This window comes from Carettochelys insculpta, chromosome 2 (genome assembly GCF_033958435.1).
Source record: "Carettochelys insculpta isolate YL-2023 chromosome 2, ASM3395843v1, whole genome shotgun sequence".
Taxonomy (NCBI): Eukaryota; Metazoa; Chordata; order Testudines; family Carettochelyidae; genus Carettochelys; species Carettochelys insculpta.
In genome coordinates, this window is record NC_134138.1 from 193,871,195 (window position 1) to 193,890,158 (window position 18,964).

Consider the following 18,964-nt stretch of genomic DNA (forward strand, 5'->3'; position numbering starts at 1 on the left):
ACTGTGGTCTGAGTCTATATCTACTCCTTGGAAAGTTCGGCATTGCTGTACTGATGTTATCCATCTTCTTCTTATCAAAACCATATCTCTCATGTTCTTGGACTTCCCATCATTCGATTGCTACGTCCACTTCCTACATTCCTTTTGTTGAAATCTTGTGTTGCAGATCACGATCTCATGCTCTGTAGCAAACTCCAGTAGTTTCTCACCGCATTCGTTTCTTTCTCCATATCCAAACCTTCCCATGACTCTCTCCCAACCTTCGTTCTCTGTTCCAACCTTTGCATTCCTATCTCCTCCGATGATCAACACATCTTTCTTCAGTATCTCCTCCACCATCTTTGTCAAGTCTTTATAGAATAGCCCAATCTCGTCCTCTGTACTGTCCAATGTGGGTGCATACACCTGAATGACTGAGATGTTGAACGGTTTTGCTTTGAATCTCACTAACATCATTCTTGCACTCACCAGTTTGCATCCTAGTAATGCTCTTCTAGCTGTTTTGCTAAGAAGGAATCCAACTCCTGCTTCATGCTTCATTTCGTTTCCTGACCAAATGACTTTGCAACCACATAGCTCTCCTGATCCTGTACAACGCATTTCTGCCAGTCCAAGTATATCGCATCGTTATCTCTCCATATCCTTCCGAAGCAGCTCTAATTTTCCAGGTGCCCAAAGTGTTCAGACATTTCATGTTCCAATGGATAGCATATGTGTTAGTTGTAATTTTCTTTTGGTAACCAACCTATTGACCCAACCCAAATTGCTCCATTAGTATCACGGACCTTGTTTATCCAGGCGACATCTGAGCTGGCATCTTTTATCATTTAGTTGTACTGACATCAGACTTCATTCATATTGTTGTTTGATGGTCAGCGCATCGACACACATCTGACCAGCCCTCCTCCTTCATCCAGGCTTGGGACTGGCATGGAGCTCATAGAGGCTTCATGGCAGAGTTCATTTCATGTGCTGTCCTTAAAATCTGGCACACCACAAAAATCCCTGCTTACTTGTGTAATCTAACATCATCGTCATTTTCACAAAGGGAAGGATGGACAGCTGCAGCCGCCATCAAGGCATTGCCCTCCTCTTTGATATCTTACTGAATTGCCTGCACTCTCTTGCAGAGAAAGTACTTCCAGAGTCCCAATGTGGCTTCAGACCATCACAAATCACCACCATATGATTTTTCACAGCAAGGTAGATCTCAGAAAAATGTGAAGACCACCACCAAGAGTGATATGCGGTTTTTATCAATGTGACCAGAGCCTTTGACTCTGTGGAAAATCAAAGTTTGTCTGCCCAGGAAATTTTATTACCACTGTCAGACTCTTCCATGACATGACTGTTGCCTCCACTGTGTGCCGTGGCTCTACCTCTTCATGCGTTGTCACCTGAACTGGTGTAGAACAATGCTGTGTACTGGCAGCCGCCTTCATCTCCATTATCTTAGTAGCAATGAAAACATTAATCGAAGATCACCTACCACAGGGCATTTGCATCCAATATCAGACGGATGGCAACCTCTTCGACTTTCATGTTTGTGGCAGCACTACAGTAATATCAGCAATAATACCCAACTCCAGTGCACAGATTGTGCCATAGTTACACACTCAGAGGAGGATCTACAAACAGCCTTTAATTGCTTCTCTGAAGCTGACCAGAGCCTGGGGCTAACTCTGAATATTGGTAAAACAAAAGTTCTCCACCAGGTGACCTCCAGGCTGTAAAGGCACATGGCTTTAACAGCTAAGGTCACAGGTTCTGTCCCTCCTGTCCAGTGCTAGGGTGGAGAATTACATACTCCGGGTTACATACTTCATTCAGCTGAGGAAGTGTGTCCTGAGACCTCCCAGCAATTCATCCCAGCCAAGCCCCCATTTGCTAGGCAGGCGGACCCATAACCTTAAGTGCTAAAGCCATGTGCCTTTACACCATGAGGTAGACAAACAGCTGGCTCTCAGCTGAGGTGGTAGAGCAGACTTCCCTCTTCCTTCTCAGTGCCTCTAGGGTTACATAAGTCTTTTGTAATAATTGTTTATAAGGTGCTTTAGAATCCTCGGATGAAAATCACTATAATCTCCCCGCTGCCCCTGGCGTTGGTCTCCAGATGGTAGTCCGTCCCTCTGATCTGTGAAGATCTCTGTATGTTATTTCTGAGCTTTTTGTCTGCTAGCACTTACCAGACTTCTGCTCCTTTGGATCGCTTCTCCCACTTGGATAGTAACTTCATATGACATGGTACCATTCTCCAGACTTTTAGACCACTCCTTCGGGTCTCTCTGTAATGAATCCTCGCAGGATTGCCTGCCTCTGTCCAATTGGTCCTTTGTTGTCCATCTGGACTCTAGTGCTTGACCACCTCCTTTCAGAGGCATCCTGAGCCTTGTGTTTTTAACAGGTCTCCCCTTACTGGTGCTTCTGAAACCATTTTTGAAGCACTGTTGAAAAGGCTATTCCATAATTGTATGTAGGGGTTGAAGTGTTACTGAATGATGATAGATGACATGGGTGCAAGTGATGGAATTGCTCCACTCCAAATACCACCTCCAAAAGATTTTTTTTCCTTCATTTTTTCTCTCCACTTGGGTATAGCCTCCTTCAGTGCATAGAATTTGGCATGGGAAGAAATCTATTCACAGTTGTAGCACTGCGTCAGCTCCATGGTCATGTGTTGCAGAAGTTCTGCAAGCTTCCTTTTTTCAGACTCAGGTTGGTAGGATGAGAAAGTGCGTAAGGGAAAAATATGAGCGGATGGTGTAACTGAAGGAAAACAAACTCCTAAAGGCTGACACCTTTGACTTAAATGGTAAGTATGCATTGCATCCCATTCAGTGGAACTGATTGGCCAACTCTGGTTGACAGCTGCCAGAAATTTACCAAAACTGATATTAAATACACACAAACACCACCAAGTTTTTGAGGAAATTCTGTCCAAGAACCTAAAGGGTCTACCACTACTTGAACATTTCCCACCAGGATTTTAACTATGTAACTGAGTTGCTAAATTCCATTGCTGCTTGTGGAACACTGTATGAAGTATTCACTGCTACCTACATCTTTTGAGAGCACCCAGGACTAAAGTAAATGTTTTGTTCAACCAAAAATGATGTTTTAAAATTTAGATTGGCCAGCAAATAAAAAATCCATTATTTGAAGGTCTACTAAGCTTAGAAATGTGAGAAGTGAGTTGCCGGGCTAGGTTTACCCCTTGCCCTGCATAAGCAATAAAGTGTGTGACCTGATAGTCAAATGCTGAATATTCCCAGTGAAGATTATACTATAACTTGTCATGGGCAGTCTGTTCCATTGCCCAACTGCTCTTTTTAGATGCAATTTTTCCTAATGCAGCTTGCTTTTTTCTGTCAGGTAGTTTTCGCCCATTATTATTTTCTTTCTTCTTTGACTGATGAAAATGGATCCATCTTTTTAATGATGTCCCATTATACTTATAGTTATCACATATCTTCTTTCAGGCAGTTTTTTGCTCCATGGTAAAGACAGACATTTCACTTAACCTTTCCTAAGAGACAAGGAGATAGAGTTTTCCTCTCAGAGATGAGATCTTGCTTTTGAGTGTAGTGATTCTCTTTCCACATAATAAATGTCTGTCTGCTCAAGGCAAGACTTGCCAGGTGGAAATGAGGAGAATTTTGACATTTAAAATTTTTTTATCATTTTGTTGTTCTCTCCTTTTACTGTTCATGTGCATTCTCTCTCTCTCTTTCTGAACTTTGTGTTTGTTTCATAAAATATGGCTCCCTAAGTGAATGCATTTGTCCATTTGAAAGCTGTACCTTCTTGAGTGGAGTTGGATTCTTGTCTCATTAATTTTAGGCAAGTCCTCTAGTAATATAGCTCCTTTGCAACATAATTACGTTATTGACTCTTAGTTGGTTGATAGCTGTATAACCTTGAGCTGCAGTCTTCTGAAATACCTAATTCAGACAGTGTTTATCCTGCATACTAATTTGCAGCAGCATTTAGGGTAAGTTAAAAAAAAACAAAAAGCAAAACAAAAAACAAAACAAAACAAAAAATAACCAAGCAGTCCCGTAGCACCTTTATTTATTGGGTAATGAGCTTTCATGGGTAAAACCCATTTCTTCAGGGTCTTACCCTTGAAAGCTCATTACCTAATACATAAGGTGCTACAGGCTGTTTTTTGTGAAGCTACAAACTAACATGGTTACCCCTCTGAGACTATGTAGGGCAGTGTTTATCAGCCAGAGGTATCCTTGGGGACTACACCAAGATCTTCCATGGGGTACATCAACTTATCTAGATATTTGACTAGTTTTACAACAGGCTACATAAAAACACCAGTAAAATCAGTACAATCTGAAAGTACATTCGGAGAATGACTTGTTTCTACTGCTTCATATGCCTTACACTGAAACGTATATACAATATTTCTTTTCCAATTCTTTTATTTGATAGTAGAAAGTCAGCAAGTTTTCAGAAGTAGACTTCTGTGGCATTTTTGCATGATTTTGTAAGTAAGTAGCTCTGAAGTGAGATGTAACTTGGTGGTTTGCAAAACAAAACTGACCCCTGAAAAGGATACAGTAATCTGGAAAAGTTGAATGGCACTTGTTTCAAAACCTTAGATTACCGTAGGACCATGTTTGTCAACTAGTTGTACATGGACCCTTAGGAGTACGCAAGTCTGTAGATACTTATATTTTTTGTTTAAATAAAGGGGGTACGTAATAAAAAAAGGTTGAGATACACTGATGTAGGGTATACAGTAAACCCGCAATATGCACGCTTTCGAGTTGCATTTAACTTGCATTAAGCACAACTAAAAATCCTGCTGCCCCGCTCCACCCACCCAGCTCACCCCCACAGCCCCCCACCTCGCTTGGCTCTGGCTTCGGCTCATCCTCCTATTCCTCTACCAATGCAATACGCTCTTTCAAAGGGAAATCGGAGGAAAGCGTCTCAGACACTGCAAGCTGGACCCCGATCCCGTATTGGGTAGAGCTCCCCCTTTCAAAAGAAGGTATGCGTAGATGTGCCACAGCCTGCTCTTTCGAAAGAGGAGTCCTCCATGGCAGTGGCCAGCTGGAACATGGAGACGCCCTGCCCTGAAGCAGCGTGGCTCTATGATCCCTGTGTCTGGCTGCTCTTAAAGCTGCACAGACCCAGAAATCCTGTGGCAGGAAGCTGAGAGCAGGCGAGCAGCAACAGCTCACGGCAGGCCCTCACAGCCACACCCGACCACAGAAAAGAACACATGGCCAGTGCCCATCAGCCTCTGGAGCTCCAGGGCCCTCCCTTAGAGCCCTCACAGGGCTCCCAGGAACCTACCCCAGAGAAGGAAAAAGGGCCCCCTCCTGGATGGAGTCTGAGCTCCAAGACCTCCTCAGACTGTGGAAAGAGAAGGAGGTGTTGCAGGAGATGGGGGTTAAGTGAAGGAGTGCGGCAGCCTTCGCCCTCCTGGCCCAGGGACTGACCAGATGTGGCCACCTAGAGCGGACCCTGGATCAAGTGCGGAGCAAAGTTAAGGAGCTCCATCAGGGCTATGTCCGGGTCCAGGACAAGGCCAGGCACTCAGGGGGCAGGTCCCTCCACCTGCCCCTACTACCAGGAGCTCCATTCCACCTTGGAGCCCAGGGACAGCTCCCCACCCCCAGTGGTCCTGAACACGTCCGCAGACCAGCCCAAGCCAGAGGGCCTGGAGGAGCTTGGACCAGCCAGTCTGAGCCAGGGAGCGGACACCACCCTCAACTGGTTGAGCAAGAAGCATGACTTGTCTGCGGTGTTCCCTCGTGATCATCCAGCCGGGGCCAGATGCACGGTGGGACACAGACAGGGCCGGGCCACACCTGGGGATGGCCCCACCTGGGGGGGGACCCCTGTGCACCCCCGACACCACACAGATGCTATGCCCATCCCACCTGGGTCCTGGGGGGGTCAGGGAGTATGGGGTCCCGAAGCAGCAAGGGTATGGGGTCCCAGGGGGTCAGGGGGCCGGGGTCCTGATAGGGGACTGACGCACCATCCTTCTCTCCTTCCAGCTGCAGAATTGAGGGCCCACACAGTCCTGTGCCATTCATGGCCCCAGAGAGCTCCCCAGAGGTGGCATATGGGGCTAGGCACCTCCAGCAGCACCACCACACTGCACCTGCAGCTGGAGACTGCAGCAGCACACCGGGGAGGACACCACCAGCCTCCATTAGGCCAAGCTGGCAGATCAGCACCTCTGGCTGGAGGAGGCCAGCCAGGCCTGGTGGAGGGAGGCCTGGGACTGCGTGATGTCATAAGAACATGAGAAGATAAGAACAGCCATACTAGGTCAGACCAAAGGTCCATCCAGCCCAGTAGCTCTTTCTTAAATTCTGTTATAGTTCTAGACTTCACAGTCTCCTCTGGCAAGGAGTTCCACAGGTTAACTATGCGCTGAGTGAAGAAGAACTTTCTTTTATTAGTTTTAAACCTGCTACTCATTAATTTCATTTGGTGTCCTCTAGTTCTTGTATTATCGGCACAAGTAAATAACTTCTCCTGATTCATCCTCTCCACACCTGTCATAATTTTATATACCTCTATCATGTCCCCCCTTAGTCCCCTCTTTTCTAAACTGAAAAGTCCCAATCTGTTTAGCCTCTCGTCAGACAGGACCTGTTCCAAGCCCCTAATCATTTTAGTTGCCCTTTTCTGAACCTTTTCCAGTGCCAGGATGTCTTTCTTTAGGTGAGGAGACCACATTTGTACACAGTATTCAAGATGTGGGCATACTATAGATTTATGTAGGGGCAGTAAGTTACTCCTTGTCTTATTTTCTATCCCTTTTTTAATAATACCTAACATCCTATTTGCCTTTTTGACTGCCTCTGCACACTGCATGGATGTTTTCAAGGAAGATCTCTTTCCTGATTAGTCATAGCTAAATTAGCCCCCATCATAGTGTTAGTTGGGATTATTTTTTCCAATGTGCATTACCTTACACTTATCCACATTACATTTCATTTGCCATTTTGTTGCCCAATCACTGTTTGATGAGATCTTTTTGAAGTTCTTCACAGTCTGCCTTTGTCTTGACTATCTCCAACAGTTTAGTGTCATCTGCAAATCTTGCCACCTCACTGCTCATCCCCTTCTCCAGATCATTTGTGAATAAATTGAGCAGGCTTGCTCCTAGGACTGACCCTCAGGGGACACCACTAGTTACCCCTCTCCATTCAGAAAATTTACCATTTATGCCTACTCTTTGTTTCCTGTCTTTTAACTAGTTCTCAATCCATAAAAGGACCTTCCCTCTTATCCCATAACAACTTAATTTACATAAGAGCCTTTGATGAGGTACCTTGTCGAAGGCTTTTTGGAAATCTAAATGTACTTTATCCACTGGATCTCCCCGTCTGCATGTTTGTTAACCCCTTCAGAGAACTCTGACAGATTAGTAAGACATGATTTCCCTCTGCAGAAACCATGTTGACTTTTGCCCGTCAAATTATGTTCTTCTATGTGCCTGACAATTTTATTCTTTACTGTTGTTTCAACTAATTTGCCCAGAACTGACATTAAACTTACTGGTCTGTAATTGCCAGGGTCACCTCTACAGCCCTTTTTAAATATTGGTGTCACATTAGCTATCTTCCTGTCATTAGGTACGGAAGCTGATCCAAAGGACAAGTTACAAACTAGTGTTAATAGCTCTACAATTTCCCATTTGAGTTCTTTCAGAACCTTGGATGAATGCCATCTGGTCCCGGTGATTTGTTAAAGTTAAGTTTATCTATTTGTTCCAAAACCTCCTCTAATGACACATAAATCTGGGACAATTCCTCCGTTTCATTTCCCACAAAAAACAATGCAGGTTTGGGAATCTTCCCAACATCCTCAGCCGTGAAGACTGATGCAAAGAAATCATTTAGTCTCTCTGCAATGGCTTTCTCATCCTTGATTGCTCCTGTTGTATTTCTATCATCTAGGGGACCCACTGTTTTTTTTAGCAGGCTTCCTGCTTCTAATGTATTTAAAAAACATTTTGTTATTACTCTTTGAGCTTTTGGCTAGATGTTCCTCAAAATCTTTTTTGGCTTTCCTTATTAGTTTTACACTTAATTTGGTAGTGTTTATGTTCCTTTCTATTTACCTCACTAGGATTTGCCTTCCACTTTTTGAAAGATACTTTTTTATTCGCCACTGCTTGTTTTACACGGGTGTTAACCCATGGTGGCTCTTTTTTTGTTTTTTTATACGATTGCTTGTCTGATCTAGCCCATTGTTTGATACCTCCCCTCCTCTCTTTTTCACTAAAGCCTAGAGTATCTCTATCAATGGATTCTCCTCTAAGAGGAGTTTCTGTCCGATCCACATGCTCCTCTGCACCAATCGGCTTTCCCCCATCTCTTAGTTTAAAAACTGCTCTATGACCTTTTTAACGTTTAGTGCCAGCAGTCTGGATCCCCTTTGATTTAGGTGGAGCCCATCCTTCCTGTATAGGCTCCCCAGCTCCCAAAAGTGTCCCCAGTTCCTAATAAATCTAAACCCCTCCTCCCTACCCCATCGTCTCATCCACACATTCAGACTCTGAAGTTCTGCTTGCCTACCTGGCCCTGTGCGTGGAACAGGAAGCATTTCTGAGAATGCCACCTTAGGGCTACGTCTACATGTGAAGCCTACATCGAAGTAGCCTATTTCGATGTGGCGACATCGAAATAGGCTATTTCGATGAATAACATCTACACGTCCTCCAGGGCTGGCAACGTCGATGTTCAACATCGACGTTGCGCAGCACCACATCGAAATAGGCGCTGCGAGGGAACGTCTACACGCCACAGTAGCACACATCGAAATAAGGGTGCCAGGCACAGCTGCAGACAGCATCACAGGGCGGACTCAACAGCCAGCCGCTCCCTTAAAGGGCCCCTCCCAGACACACTTGCACTAAACAGCACAAGATACACAGAGCCGACAACGAGTTGCAGACCCTGTGCATGCAGCATGAATCCCCCGCTGCAGCAGCAGCAGCCAGAAGCCCTGGGCTAAAGGCTGCTGCCCACGGTGACCATAGAGCCCCGCACGGGCTGGAGAGACAGCATCTCTCAACCCCCCAGCTGATGGCTGCCATGGAGGACCCCACAATTTCGACGTTGCGGGACGCAGATCGTCTACACGGTCCCTACTTCGACGTTGAACGTCGAAGTAGGGCGCTATTCCGATCCCCTCATGAGGTTAGCGACTTCGACATCTCGCCGCCTAACATCGAAGTTAACTTCGCAATAGCGCCTGACGCGTGTAGCCGCGACGGGTGCTATTTCGAAGTTAGTGCCGCTACTTCGAAGTAGCGTGCACGTGTAGACACAGCCCAGATGTCCTGGATTTCAGTCTCTTTCCTAGGAACCTAAATTTGGCCTCCGGGGCATCTCTCCTACCCTTTCCTATGTCATTGGTACCAACATGTACCACAACCACTGGCTCCTCCCCAGCACTACACATTAGTCTATCTAGATGCCTCGAAAGATCTGCAACCTTCGCACCAGGCAGGCAAGTCACCATACGGTTCTCCCAGTCATCGCAAACCCAGCTACCTATGTTTCTAACAATTGAATCACCCACTACTAACACCTGCCTTTTCCTAACAACTGGCGTTCCCTCCCCAGGAGAGGTATCCTCAGTGTAAGAAGATACCATAACATCCTTTGGAAGGAGGGTCCAAATGTCCCACCTGGAAAGCATACATAGGACCCTCCAGGAGCAAGTGGACAATGTGGCATGGCTCCTAGCCCACCATGCCCCCACCTCTGCCTCCCACCCTGCTGGTGCTCTCTGCCTTGTCCCAGCTCTGCCGTGGACCCTGCACCCGGGAGGGCGGAGATCCCGGAACCAACAGGGCTCTCAGACCACAACCCTTGCCCCTGGGTGACCGTCCCAGTTCAGGTCTCTCCCTGTTCAGGCTCTCCCTACCCCACAATGTACGTAGTTGGCCCTCCACCCTTAACTGTAAATAGTTCTGTGTTTGCACATATGCCACGTGGTGGTTCAAGGTTATAAATGTTTTATTGCACACCGATGCCCATGTCCCATGGGCTATAGCAGGGAAGTGTGGGTGTGGTGGTGGTGGTGGTGTTGCATGCAGTGCGGGGGTGGATGTGTGAGGGCACAGTGAGAGATGGATGTGGGGGATGGTCAGTGCAGCCTGGGAGCGAAGCTCCCCTGGAGGACCTCCTGGATCCGGACCCCGTCACAGTTCACCTGGTGACTGGCAGCAGCAGCTGGCTGTTTGAACCTGGTGCCAGCTTCAGCTGCCTGCCCATGAACAAAGGCATCCCCTTTTCCCTTCCCAATGTTATGGAGGGCGCAGCAGGAGCCCACTACCTGCGGGACGTTGCACACCCCGACCCCAAGGCATGTGAGGAGGCACTGCCACCTCCCCTTCAGGTGCCGGCTCTGTGTGGTGGGGTGCGGATGGGGATGTGTCCCCCATACAGGGTGCTGAAGCAGTTCAGGATCCACAGCACTGTGAATCCCCTGATGACAGTGTCCAGGTCCCTAACGTGGGTGACCCATTGTGTTTATGGCGTGGATGACCTGCATGGGATGGAGGGCATGTGCTCTTGTGAAGGTGCAGAGGGGGGTCCCCAGCTGGTGGCCCCCCCGAACTCCTTCCCAGCCCCCTGCCCCCGGGGATCTCCAAGACCAGGAGCCCCCACCCCCATGGTGAGGGTGTGCCCTGGGCCTGGCTTACCTCCATGTGGACTGCTCCGATGGTGGCCTTGCTCACCCCATACTGGTGTCCCGCTGAACAATAGGAGTCTGGGGTGGCCAACTTCCATATTGGAATCACAACCCACTTCTCGACGGGGTGTGCGGACCACATCATGGTGTCCTGGTGCCTCAGTGTGGGGGCCAGCCAGTGACAGAGCTCCTGGAAGGTGTCTCGGCTCATGTGGAATTTCCGCAGCCATGTGGCATCGTCCCATTGCCCCAGTACCAGCTACTCCCACTAGTCTGAACTGCTGGGATGGCTCCACAGGTGCTGGGGTTCCAGGGAGTGGGGTGCAGGCTGTGGGGTCCACGTGCCCAGAGGGGCTGCTCTGTCTCCTGAAGAGGAGTGGGAGCAGCCATGGTGACCATGCTCATGAGGTGGGCCACGGTGTCCACAATCTGTGTCCAGGGCCAGGAGCAAGGCTTTGTCCGCTATGGTGCTACTGCGCTGGGGTCTGCGTCATTGCTGGCAGCTTGTCAGGCCTCAGCTTGTGCAGGGTGGGGGTTTTTGAGGGAACCCTCTAAGGAAGCGGCTGGCTGTGGGCCCCAGAAGGGCTTGGCAGCCATATGACCCCATCTGTGGCATCTCCGTCTCCGTTCTTTTGAAAGAGCGCTAGTTGCTGTGTGGACGCTCCATTTCAAAAGAACCAGTGGAATTTTGAAAGAGGGAGTCGGACGTGTGGTCACACATTTTCAGAAGCCGGGATTTCAATTCCAGGCTTTCGGTTTTGGCCTTTTGATGGGGGGCTCCTGGGTAGACACATCCTATCAGGCTAGGTCAGGCTGGGTTACGTAGGTGGTCCAGCCATCAGAGGCCTGTCTAACATCACCCCAAGGCCTGGGTCTGAAGGGAGCTCCCACTATCCCTAATCCATGAGAAGGTCACGCACACTAGATGTTTACCAAACAGAGGGCAACAATCACTGCCCAGCGAATTATCTATGTCTTGTAATGTGCAGTAGGAGCTGCACCACAGCATATCATTAATTGGGATTTATTCTACAGCTCACTTGCTACATGGTCTCTCTCATATTAAATTTTGAAAAAAAAACAAAACCCAGTGCCCCAGTCAGTCATGACAGCCGCATGGGATACCCTTTCCCTTTACGTAAGGGGACAAGAAAAGGCTGCTCAGGCTGAGTGCGATAACACTGTGGGATGGGATTCTGCTCCTAACTCACTGAGGCTTTCTGCCACCTTTGCTCAGGTTGAGTTGTCCCTTACTCCTTCACTTCACACTAGGGCTGCACACCACTCGGGACAAATTCCAACCAGAGGGCAGACGCTTACTGTCAGGTGTGGGGGGTTGCGGGGGCAGGGGGTGAACTGAGCCATTTTATTTTCACCCAGGGCACGGGATTGTTGTCAGGAGCTTGCTACCTGCTAAGAACCTACCTGTTAGTCAGTCTATTCTTTGTGCAGTTAAGGTGCTGTCAAATTCTGCAGGCTGTCTGAGCTGGGGCAGTTTCCAGGGCCTGCTCCCTTGCCAGCAGCACCCCCACCCCCATGGCCTGCAGCCTGTCTGGAGGGGCAGGCTGCAGAGGTTGCCTCCTCTTCTGCTGTCCCCTGCAGTGTGTCAGAGGAGGGCAGACTCCAGGGGCTGCCCCTCCCTCAGGAACCCTCAGCCCCACAGTCTTTAGGCTGTTGCGGGGTCAGGCTTCAGTGGGATGCACCCTCCAGCTGCCCCATGGCGTGCAGCCTATCTGGAAGGCTCAGGCTCTGGGGGCTGCCCTCCCTTCAGCTGTACCTCCATCAGGCCCCCAACTTCCATCCCCTCCCCTGGGCTGCATGTTATCTGGGAGGGAGGAGAACCCAGGCTCCAGGGAGCTACTCCCGCTCCAGCTGCCCCCTCCCGTGGTCTGCAGGCTGTCAGGGTGGGGCCAGGTTGCAGGTTCAGCACTTTCTCCAGCAGCCACAGTCTGCTGTCTATTAGTGGGCAGGTTCTGGGAGCTGCCTCCCTTCCAGCTGCCCCCTGTGGCCTGCAGACGGTATGGGGAGCCAGGCCTTGGTGGGCTGCTCCTTGTGGTTTGTGGGTTATCTAGGGGAGCCAGGTTCCAGGGGGCTGCACCCCTGTAGCCTTCAGGTTTTCTGGGGAGGGGCAGACTTCAGTGGGATGCTCCCCTGCAGCCGCCCCGTATGGTCTGCAGGCTGTGTGGGCCAGGATGTGGGGACTGCCCCCTCCAACTGACCCCTCCCTGCCCCAGCAGTCTCCCTGAGAACCATAGGCTGTCCAGAGTCATGTTCCAGGGGCTACCCCAGCCACCAGTGCCCTGTCCTATAGGCTGAAGGCTGTCTGGGGGCCGCCTCTTCGCCAGCTGGCCCCCTGCGGTCTGCAGACTGCTGGGCAGGAGGGTGAAGTTCTGGGGAGTTACCCTCACTCCAGCTGCCCCTTCACAGTCTGCAGGCTGTGGGCATCGGACCAGGCTGCAGGGGCTGCCCCTTCTGCAGTCTGCTGGGTGTCTGGGGGGTCAGGCTTCAGGGGCTGTTCACCCCTCCAGCTGCTTCCTGTAGGCTGTCTGGGGAAGGCCAGTCTCCAGGGGACTACGCCCCCCAGCAGTCCCTCCGGCACCTGCAAGCTATCTGGAGGGGGCAGACTTCAGGGAGCTACCCCCTGTGGCCTGCAGGTTGTCTGGGGAGGGCCAGGGTCTGGGTGCTTCCCCCCGCTCCCGCAGCCCCCCACGGCATGCAGGCTGTCTGGGTGGGACGAGGTTCTGTGAGCTACCCTCAGCCTCCAGCAGCAGCAGCCTCCTCTGCAGCCTGTGGGCTCTCCATGGGTGGGGGCAGGCCCTGGGTTTGGAACAAGAGAGCTACTTACTCCGCTTTTGTGACAGGCAAGATGATGGAGCCCTAGCCCTGCTGGCCAATCTCTTGGTGCTGCAGCTGCGCCCCCACTGTGGCCACTCTCAGTATCGGCCACACACCCTCCCCCACCACCCCAAACTGCCCCCCCCCACCTCACAGGAGCGCTGCTGCTGCTGCCTTCCACTGCTCCTTTGCCAGGCTGCACCTGGGCACTCCTGTGCCCAGCTCCCCACAGCCCTTCTACTCCCTTCCCCCACCTGCAGTGCAGGCAGTTCCCTGCCCTGCTGCACTGAAATGGGCCTCAGTTTAATTGGTTTAACAGCCAGATCCCTCCTGCTGCCCGTTAAACCAATTAAATTGCATTCTATTTCTGTGCGGCAGGGCAGGGACTGGGAATTGGAGGAGTGAGCAGCGGTAGTTGCAAATGGCTCCTTAAAGACCCACATGCAGCTCGGAACTGCCCAGCAGGCGACCCTTAGAAAGTCTAATGGTGTCCCTTGTTTGGGTCCTGACCCATAGGTTGGGAATCCCTGAGTTAAAGTAAGAAGGAGCTTCATACCAAAATTTGCAGTTGTAGCTCTTACAGTTTAAGAGGAGTTCTTGAAACAAATAACAGCAACGAAGGGTCCTGTGGCACCTTATAGACTAACAGAAAAGTTTTGAGCATGAGCTTTCGTGAGCACAGACTCACTTCTGATGAAGTGAGTCTGTGCTCATGAAAGCTCATGCTCAAAACTTTTCTGTTAGTCTATAAGGTGCCACAGGACCCTTCGTTGCTGTTACAGATCCAGACTAACACGGCTACCCCTCCGATCCTGGAAACAAATGTAGCACAGGCAGACAGATGCACTCTAAAATATATATATAGAGAGAGAGATCTGAGACCATGAAATTCGAGTTTTTTAAATATGTGATGTGAAATTTATAAAAATAGACCTTGAATTTAGTAGGACCCTATCTATAATAACAATCACCGTTGCATGAAAATACTAAACAGCCTAAACCCTGGCCTTTTGATAACAGGGAGTTTAACCTCTGTTCAAAATGAACCTTTCTTTCACGTTCACTCAGGAAGGCAAGCACTATGTAAGCAGTTGTTGTTTTCTAAATGGTCTGAAATCACTATATATCAGCTTCTTATATATACTGTATGTATGTGTTCTTTGTTCTGCTTCCAAATGTCTTAGTTTACTTTGGGTTAATATACTTCTCCTTAGTTTTTCTGTAGGAGATCAGCCTTCAAAGAATTTTAAAGGGTCTCTGCAGCTTTCAGTTATATTATCATCTGGCCTACTGCTCTATTTCACAGGACAATAAAGAGAGTGACCATGCTGCCCAGCTGCCCCTATGGTTCCACTGGAAAACCAGTATTTGTGGAGAAAAGGGAATCTCTCTACAAAAATAACTGCTGATCGGGGGCCTTCTATAATAGTAAGGTGTTCCTGCAAGAATTTCAAAGTACTTTACAAAGGTACATAATCCTTGTATTTAAAATTAGAGTACATGCTTTTTCTTGCCAATTTTTGTATGTTTTTATAAAATGAAAACTTTTTCAAAAATTTGGGTTTTATGAACATTTTGAGATGATTTCAAAACTTTTTGGAGGGCTGGGGGAGAGGGTCCATATTGTTATAATATTGTTATTTTGGGGGGCAGGGACAAAAGCCAAACTCCAGGAAATGGGTGAGTTTTTGTCTCTCTGACATATGAAGAGTTTCTTTTAGAGCTGGTTAGGAAAAGAACTGCAGCCATACAGCTGTACTGCTATATGCTTTCTAGGGTAGCCATAGCTTGGGAAGTTTCTTTTTTAATAGAAGTTGTCCAAGCTGCCCAGCTGATCTGTCCCTGGGTAACAGTGCTCCCTCCCAGCTATGAGGCCATCAAAGCTGCTATCCAGGCCTGGTTGGGAAACTGATGTGTTGGCAATGGGTGAAGGGAAAGCCCCTTTTCCTCAGGGCTGCATCTGCACACCAGCGAGTAACCACTTGGGTGACTTGGTGACTGAAGGTTAAATCTCAGAATGCGGAAGGATTGATGGATTTGATGAATCTGAAGTAGACTCAGATAGCAGTCCTGCGGCACCTTATAGACTATCAGCTATTTTGGAGCATGAGCTTTCATGGGCAAAGACCCACTTCGTCAGATGCATGAGACCCATGAAATCTTATGCTCCAAAATATCTGTTAGTCTATAAGGTGCCACATGACTTCTTGCTGTTTTTGAAGATGCAGACTAACTCAGCTCCCTCTCTCATACTTGTCAGGTAGCAGTGACCTTGAATGCGGCTGGGATGCCAGCATTAGCTTTCTATTCAGGGAGTGTCTACAGGAAATGGAGGCTTAGTCACGAGAGGGTCAAACACATCTGAACGAGACTGCATGCATCAGTGAGCAAACTGAGGGGATGTCAGTCTTTCAAGGGGAATATGCAAAGGATGCTTGCCAAGGCCCGAGGGGAGAGAGGCCAGCCCTTCTTTTTGCATGTTCTTCTTGTAAGGAATGCAGCATATGCAAAACTCAAATCACATGAAATGTGACTTTGGGGAAATGTATAGAATCACTCAGGCCATCGCCAAAATTGTCTACCCAGACTATAAGCCCCTTCTGTTACCTCTTGTTTTGCATAGGGAAATGAGGACATTCAAAACAATTCTGTCTCTTTCATGATGTAACCATGAGGACACATGGGGTTGCTAAGGCCACGGGATGGAAATTGAAGGAAGAATGGCAGCTGACCTGGTGGAATCAAGCTGCACCCAGATTTGTGTTGTAGGATTTGGTACAATCCAAGTGTCTCTGTCAGCAGAGACCGCGCAGGTCATCTGTCTTCATGGATCTAGCTCTCGCTGTAGTTCCCCTCCAGGTGAGAGACAGAGGGACCACTCTGCCTAGGGAGGGCTGCTTATTGTTTTGGCTCACTGTCAGCCTCTCTCCTAGATTCCCAGTGAACCCTTAATTAGGGCCATAGCAGTTGAACAGGAGACAGCAGCTCTTCCAGCCAAAGCTGTGCAGCAGATAAATGCAAGACCATGCCTTGGCCCAACAAGGTTCAAACTTGAGATGCACTTTTAAAAATTGCTCTGAGCTAAATTGTGGCATATAGCCACAGCCCTAAGCAGGGGCCACACCACCCAGAATAAGCCCTGGAGAGAATTTGCTTCCAGCAGACAGTCTGTCTGGTTCTGCAATCTGCACACTGGGTGCATAAATTTTGCCCATTAGGCTGATGCGGAAGGCTGCCTCCACCCCCTGCTCTGGGCTGCAGCTCTATCCCACAGGCAGGTATAAAAGGGAAGTAGGGCCCCTCTTCAGCCACCTTGCTGTCTGGGAAGAGCAGCAGTGAAGTGTCCCAGCACACAATGGGTGCCATCCTGAAGATGCTACTCAAAGGGGTAGGGGAAGCAGAGACACCCTGAATGGTTCCTTGCTCCTGCACGGCTGAGCAGGAACAACACACAGCCCGGCGACAGGAAAGAGTTTTTGATTCAGCCCAACGTGTGGAACATTACAGCAAACTGGGAAAGGGACCTGCTCATGCAGGCATCTGTCTCCGTATTTGGAGCATGTCTTGTTCATTGAAAATATGTCCTCACAGTTGATCCATATTTGTACGAGCTGCCACAGAACTCTGGGTATCTGAAAGGGTTTCAGTTTTGTATTTGATTTTGGATTCAGCTCTAGTTAGATTTGACTCAAAGAAATAAAAAGTGTGATGGGCTGCTCATCCCACACCAGTGCTGAAAATAGTCTAGATGGGCCAATTAACTGCAGAGGCTGCACCTGGAGGGGGAACAGGGCTCCACAGATGAACCCTATCTAAGCAGGAACAGGTAGGGCTGCCGTAAAGCTAAGAATAGAATGTGGTTGCAAAGGGGAAGTAGCCTGCAGTTAGAGGTGACAAGGTCTGGTATGGAGTTAAAGGGACAAGGAGCTACAGAGAGTGTGGAAGAAACACAGAAGGGTGGTAAATGGGGGTTTAGAAGGAGGTGGTAGGACAGAGTCCAGGGAAGCAACAAGTAGCTCATAGTTGTGTAGCATAGAGTCCCGAGGCTGGAACCCAGAGCAGAGCCTGTCTCTCCTCTCAGGCACTGGGCAGATGACACAAACTGTAGTTGCAGAATGGAGGTCTGCTTGGAACAGCAGAAGATCAGTTCAGCTAGAGAGACTTTGAAGGAGTGGGAGGACTATTGGACTTGGCCCTTTGGCTAGGTCACTAGAGAGGGAACAGCCAAGGCCCAGAGAGGGAGGCTTTTCTGAGGCCTGGAGGGTGGGATTGAGGCAATGGGCTGGGAGTGATTGTGGGAAGAGTGTCTGGTTAGTGGAAAGCTAATACCCAGATAAGCTATGGGGAAGCAGGCCAGTGGTGGAACCCAGTGCAATCAAGATAATGACTCTTTTCTTTGCTTTTACAAACAAAACTATTATTGCACAAATTTTCTTCCAACCTTTGCTGCAGCCCAGTTCAACTCCTTTAATCCCAACACTCTGGTTTAAATCAATGAGAGAAGCGAGTTCAAAGCTAAAGCTGTGTGATGAGGGGCAGAACAGTCTTGCGGCTGAGGAACTGGGCTGGTACTCAAGATGCATGGGGTTCATGTTGTGATTATACTACATCCTGTGTGACCCTGGGTAAGTCACAGTCTCTCTGTGCCTCAGTTTGCTGTCTGTAAAACTGGGATAACACCTGTGACAAAGTCCCTTGTCAGCCTCTGTGGGTCCCTGCACTTCCTGGCGGATCTGTGCTGCCTCAGAGACTCACGGAGGGCCCCCTTTTGCCCAGGCCTTTCCAAATGCAGGGGTCTCCGCTTAGCGAGCCATCCTCATCATAGGCAGGACCAGTACAGGGAGAATAATACTAGTCCCCTTGCAGGCCCACGCCTGCTCCAGTAAAGTGATCCCTCGGGGGGAAGGGTGGGGGGAGTCCAGACCCACCCTCTACCCTGGACTCCGGCCCAGGGTCCCTATGAGAACAAGAGGCAACCGGCAGGATCTTCACCCCTGCCCCAAAGTAGCAGCCTCACCCTGGGCCACTTTGCCCACCACTTCCCCATGGTACCTTTTCGCTATGCTCATGCTCATGCTCATGCTCATGCTCCTCCCAAAACCTTTCCCACTGCTACCAGATGGGGAGCCTTTTATAGGGAGCACAGGGCCTATCTGACCAATGAAGGTCTGGGCCTAGACAGGGAACAGAAACGCTCTGTCCTCCAGGCTGTGGGGATCCCACCTGGGGAGCCCTGCAGTTGGGAGGTGAGTACTGGGGGACAGGCAGCCTTTGGCTGCTTCAGCCCCCTCTGGGACTGTCTTTTGGCCCCTTTCTTGGGCCAGCTTCCCTTTCCCTGCTTGGGCAGGTTGCTCCTTTCCCCCCCCTACTCCACCCTTCCTGGCTAGTTTCTCTCTGGAGCTGCTGGGTGGGTGGTGTGGGGGGGGACTCTTGCTGC

General features: G+C 49.3%; 1 long non-coding RNA gene across 1 annotated transcript in view; it reads left to right on the top strand.

The window, feature by feature from the left end:
* LOC142008783 (uncharacterized) overlaps positions 1-18,964 on the top strand; it is a 63,826-nt gene that overhangs the window by 17,769 nt on the left and 27,093 nt on the right. The window contains exon 2 of the long non-coding RNA XR_012644226.1: positions 14,834-14,995. This is a non-coding gene — a long non-coding RNA (uncharacterized LOC142008783). The remainder of the gene's footprint in view (positions 1-14,833; positions 14,996-18,964) is intronic.